Here is a 6,000-nt window from a genome sequence, read left to right as displayed (position 1 = left end):
CCCTCCTACAGTGCTTTTTCTGTTTCTGGTGCGTGTGGAAGGTCATCCTCTTAAAAATGGTTGACCTCTTGTGCCAGAATTATCAGAATCTGATGTCTGTGATTCCAAATCCATATAGGATTTGTCAAATCTCTTTCTACCAGTTTGGTCGGTATTCCACCGTCGTCTACCTCCCTTGGGAAAAACCCATGGATAAACCTTTAGTTCCTTGTAATCATCTTTTACCTTTTTATATTTATTTTATTAAAAGATAATAATTCAGTCTTAAATTAGGTAATATTATTATCCAATTTTGTGAACCAATCACAAGAATCATCACTCTTGAGAACACTGGTACCTTTATGTTCACATGCTAAAATTTCTTTGTCAAGGATCATAAGGTCGGCGTTGACCTGTTGGATTACCAATAGCATCAGGTCGAAGCTGCATTGATTTAATATAGAGCATCACTGTTTACAAAAATCTTTATTAGCCCGACCAATAGTCGGTTGGTTTCGAATACGAAAACCTCTTGGTATTAATTTTACCTTGTGTTACTGGGAGAGTGTAACTCTGTGTAGGTTAAGCTCAACCTGTATTTTTTTCAGTTTAACGAGGTCTGAAAAGACTTCATTTGGTGTATCCGAGTCAAAGTTCAAAGTTTCAGTGTTGGAAAAAGTACTCTTTGACACGTCTTTGTCAGGAAAACGTTTTGTTCCCAACAAATCCCCGGCATCAAGATCCATGATGTCCCAAAAGTTTATATACTGTTAAATGATCTCATTTGGTGTTTTTTTATGATAGTAATAATTTTTTGCTCAAGATTTATATTATTACAAACACTCCCCAGCCTTCGGTTCCTGCGTTTTTGTTGGACTTTATTTCTTTAATAACAATTTTTTCCTTTTTTTGTGTATGATTTTTTAATGAACTCATTAGCTCTATATATTTGGGGTAGAATCTGCTCTATGTTTCTTTTTTTCTTTTTTCTAAAATATCTTTAAAATGCTTTTGTTTTATTTGTTGTATAGTTATTACATAGATTGGTTATTTATGTTCAGTTATTTTCTCAATTTTTTTTGATACAGTAGTCTATATTATTTGGGGTTAAGAATTAGTTTGTTTTTTCATTGTCATGGTTGTGTTTAAAATTTATGAGGGGCGTCAACCAGACTTCCAGCAGGACACTGTCTTTTGGTGTCAACGATTGCACCGGGCTAGATCTGAATATAGTTTATTAAGGTCACCTAGGTTACCGCTACGTCATCACTATGCGCCTGAGTCTCATGCCAGCACTGGTCCCAGCACTGCGTTTGTCTCTGAGGTGTGATGATGTCAGCGGCACGGCACGCCGCTTCCATGCAGGAGTCCGGTGAGACACTTCCGGGATGCGTAGTCTCGTGGTTCACGGTACAGTTCAGTGTCTTTGCTTGATTTTCAGGTTGGTGCCCTTTATTCTATTTATACAGTACATTTTTCTGGGGTAAGTGTGCCCATGATGAAGGTGTAAACACACCGAAAAGGCCATCGGGCCATCTACCACTGTTTCTACATTATAAGTCACCAGGCCATTGATAAGTATACTACACATCTTTGCTGGTCCACACTTTCATTGTTTTTTGCAACCAAGTGTTAGGTTGACCATTGTGTTAGTATAAATGCTGCCTTGTTACACAGTGACATGCCTTCAGAGGATTATTACATACTGTATACTTTTATACAATACAATATGACTATTATGCCTTTTTTGCATTTATAAGAAGTGTGTTGGTCTTCTTTTCTGTGCATTGCCACCGGATATTTTTCTATTTATCTATTATGGGATTGCAGCACCTGAATATTAATAATACCTACCAAATGTGTGCTGTTCTTGATTTATATATATTTATATATATATACTGTATATACACTGTATATTTATATATACATTCGTACATACATATACATTCCTACATGCTTTTATATGCATTCAAAATATATGAAAGTAAATGAGAGAGAGGGTTTTTTTTGCCTAAAAAAAATTTTTATGTGGAAAATATAGTCATTTATTAAAACACCTGAAGAATGTAACACACACACACAAAATTCAACAAAAAATCTTTGTCCATATATGACTAATCCACTTTCCTGATGGTAAGCTGGGAGAAGTGTAACAAATAAATGCAACAACTATGACTATTCGCAGAGATTGAAAAAGTGCCAGTGCAAGCTGCACTTTGTATAAATTAAACACTCTTGCTGGAAACCACGGAGGTATTGTAAAAAGTGATTGTTTGAATAAGGTGCAGATGAAATAAGCTTATTGCATACTGATGTCCCGTTCTAAAAGTAGTTATAGTATATAATACCTGGAGTGTAAGTAACGGGTCCAAAGAGTGGCAGCCCGAGGTTTCCGTGTAGCTGTAGTGAGAGATGCTGGTGGTGACCTCTCACATGGCAGTCAGACACCTTACACATGGAGCTACAGTATCTGCCCCACAATTTCTGATGGCATTCCATGAGGCACACCACTTTTTTGGGCGCACATCTTATATCCCTATTTGAAAAACGGGGTGAGGAGGCACCAATGCTCTTCCTGGCCAGTGTACCAAAAAGTCTAGTTACGACCTCTGTCATCCATAACCTGTGCACTGTGCTTTAGGTCAATACAGAGAGAATGTAATAACAATTTTACCTTCAGGGCAAAATACCATGCATTTAACATACACCATTTAAAGAAAGGTGTTTCACAATTATGCCCTGAGCTACAGTATATACCTGTTTTGTTAATACATGGTAAGAGGGAGTGACTTGGGAGGTCTAGGGTTGTACGTTATGAACTCTAGAAACTAGGTTGTTGTCATAGTTTATAGACTACATTGTGTGAGCACCTTTTCAACATAACAGGTCCTGATCATATAATTCTTATGAGTATATCTGAGGGTCCGTGGTCCATCTTGATAGTAACCTGCTGACACTGGTAAGTTCGATACTTGAGGACTTTCATAATATCATTTGTTTTCCATTTCCTATAATCTGCAAGGCCAGGATCCATTATGAATCATAATTTCATATATACAGAGGGTCTGATTCAGAGCGAGGTGCCCACTATTGGAGCCACTAATGCATATTTTGCATTTGTCTTTATGCTAATGCCACAGCTGACCTATGCAGCACTAAGACGCACCATGCAGCACTAAGATGCACCATTGGTAGCACCATCAGAGATTGCTCCAGCCCTACGGATTTGCAGTATGTATGTCTGGACAAAGCGACCGGTGCCAATGCAAATGGGATAAAAAATGCAATTGCTGACCACGACATGCCCACGGCACACCTGCGTCTGGCTAGACATCTCCTCTGTTACCAGCCAGAAATGCCCATCGAAATTGCTTCTCTTTGCATCCAAATTTGTTCTGCATCTTTTGGTGGTAACCATCGGGCCACGTGCGCAGTGTAACTCAATTAGAGGCGAAAAGCCGAGATCGGCAAAAAAGTTTCGCCCATTGCTGCTTTTCACCTGTTTGCGTCTTATCTCCATATTCAATTCCGGGGCCAATTCGCCTAAGCGTAAACACAATCCACTGAAACAGGCAGAATGAATGGCAGGCGGAAAAAAGTGCAAAATCACTATTTTGGGGTGCAAATGTGGGGAATTGATTCAGAACCCTTTGTCGCCCCCCCCCCCGAAAGGACAAATCAGCCAAAAAATAAAAATCTTAGAACACCCCAAAAGAGACATGCCATTTTTGGGGCAAACATGAAAAAAGTGGGGGACAAGGATGAAAAATAGGTCTCTTGGGGGGGGATGTGTGGATGGGTCAGGTGTTTTTAGGATTGCAGGTGCATTCAGCAGGTGGATCTTTTACATTTTTTAAAAGTGCACTATAGAGACACATAAATATGCTAGCACCCATTTTCAAGTACCCCAAATTTGACAGGACTATTTATTGTCCACAAAAAATACTGTTTTATATCATTCTTCACCACTTTTACAAATATGTTTCTAGAAAGCTTTTAACACAACTTAAGGACACAAAGTACATTTATTAGGGCTAATAGTACACATCTGTAATGATTTCCAGTGTCAGTGCATCTTTTTTTGGGGTACAGACTGATTTCTCCAATCTATTCCCCAATCTATTCAGTACTTTCAGCCTGTTATGCATTTGCCTATTTGCGTATTCGCCTGTCCTGTAAATGAATAGGGCATTTGCGGGGATGCACATGCCACAAATTTGCGTCTCAAACAGGCAAATGTGGCGGAAAGTACAATAGGCGAAAAGTTTTCGTCTTTTCGCAACTAATTGAATATGGGCCAAGTGTTTTGGTGCATTTAACCCTGCAACATCAGGTGTTACTGCAAAGAATCAACCTTAACACATTCATTAAAATACATGATCATTGAGGCAATACAGAAACATTTGATTTTACATCATCAGCCCACCCCTTAGTATGTAATTAACACTTATTATTCTTCATAATCAAATGTTTTTCTTGAATACCTTATTAGTGTGTTCAATTTGTATATTGCAGTTAGGGCATTGTGATAGGATAAGGAAATCAAAGTTTTAAGTGTACAGTACCTGCCCTGGATGCATTTTGCCAGCCTGAGAACCATTAATGACAGTGTGGAGCGCACTATCCCATCTGGGGCTGGTAAAAAGAGATCGTGACAGGGTAGAGAAACTTCAGTAATACTGTAGACTGAGACACATGACTTGCTGACATTACATTGGGTTTCTAGTGTGTGTGGAAATGGAAAGTATAAGTACTGTAGAATAGGAGGGAGAGTAATGTGTGTATTTATTATTCTTGTGTGTCTGTTTTCATGTTTATTGTCTCACACATGTACTGTGTAAGTGACAGTCTTTAGAGAGTCAGCTTTATGCATTACCATTACGAGTGTACTGGTTTTTTGCAGTTGACTTACTTATTCTCTTAAAGCCATGCACAATAGTAGGCAAGCACTGAATACTTATATAAACTTTAAAGATTATTATCAGTCCCATCATTACGTAGTGTGGGATTTGAGTAAACTATTTAGAAAACCCTAGTCCAAGCTTGCCAAAAATATTCCAATTGCAATCCTATTACTTACTAGATTCTATAGCTCTTTTTATTTTTATTTTTTTCAATTGAATCATAATTGTCTGAAATATTGAAGTATCACATTCCTTTTAAAATGTTCACATTCAATCCCTGCCCTGAGTAATAGGAAATCTACTACATCCCTGTTCTGTGGCATTCTATTTCTAACATCAGTTAGTTCTTGATTTATTAGTGAGATTGCTGTACTAGTAGCATTGAGGGGCAGAGGCGCTAAGAAGGGGGGATCAAGTACTAATTACCCGGGCCCAGGCTTGTTGGATGCCCCACCATCCCTCTTGCCTGTCAGCAGCACAGCACATGTTGCTGTGTGCTGGGCTGCAGTGGGAGACTGGGCCTAATTCAGGTTGGATCGCACGGCTGCGTTTGCATGCACCCACTTGCTGTGAAAATATGCTAATGATTGCAATTGCACGGCCATCGCAGCACTATACCAAGATGCCCATTACTGTATAAAGCTGCCCACTTTCCATGACCTGCATCTGCAAGTCAGCGAAAACATCAGTAACACCAAGTAACATCGGAACCATTCGCACAGTTGTGTTTGACCTGATCCTACTTCACAAACTGCTAAACTACCTGTCGCCATCTAAATCTCTGCCAGCGTATACAATCACAGGGGCTTAATTATGCATGCCTCTGTAATGGCGTTCAAATGTTCCGCCGACCACCCCTAAACATTCACTTCATGTCAATCACTATGCTATTGGACTGCATGCTCACTGCAATTGGTTCCCGATCGCAGCGGCCTGTTCGCACACGTGCACTGTGATGAATACACATGCGCAGAGCCAGGGCCGCCTCGAGGCATGTTCGACTAGTGCACTCAAACAGGGGTGTCACCCCATAGAGGGAGCACCCCTACCAACATCCTGATTTCAGCGTGATAGTTCCACTTTTCGGGCACTGTCCCGCTGTCCACACTTATGTCAA

The 6,000-nt window shown here is 39.7% G+C and overlaps 1 protein-coding gene across 1 annotated transcript in view; it reads left to right on the top strand.

The window, feature by feature from the left end:
• Nucleotides 1-2,837: 2,837 nt before the first annotated feature.
• LOC148534452 (alpha-1,4-N-acetylglucosaminyltransferase-like) overlaps nucleotides 2,838-6,000 on the top strand; it is a 98,671-nt gene continuing 95,508 nt past the window's right edge. The window contains exon 1 of the mRNA XM_088466664.1: nucleotides 2,838-2,938. The gene's annotated coding sequence lies outside the window, so the exon portion shown is untranslated. The remainder of the gene's footprint in view (nucleotides 2,939-6,000) is intronic.

The sequence above is a fragment of the Taudactylus pleione genome, unplaced genomic scaffold, assembly GCF_031769625.1.
Source record: "Taudactylus pleione unplaced genomic scaffold, aTauple2 ptg000066l, whole genome shotgun sequence".
NCBI classification, from domain to species: Eukaryota; Metazoa; Chordata; class Amphibia; order Anura; family Myobatrachidae; genus Taudactylus; species Taudactylus pleione.
Note: the sequence above shows the minus strand (reverse complement) of the source record. Positions and strands in the feature narration are given on the sequence as shown.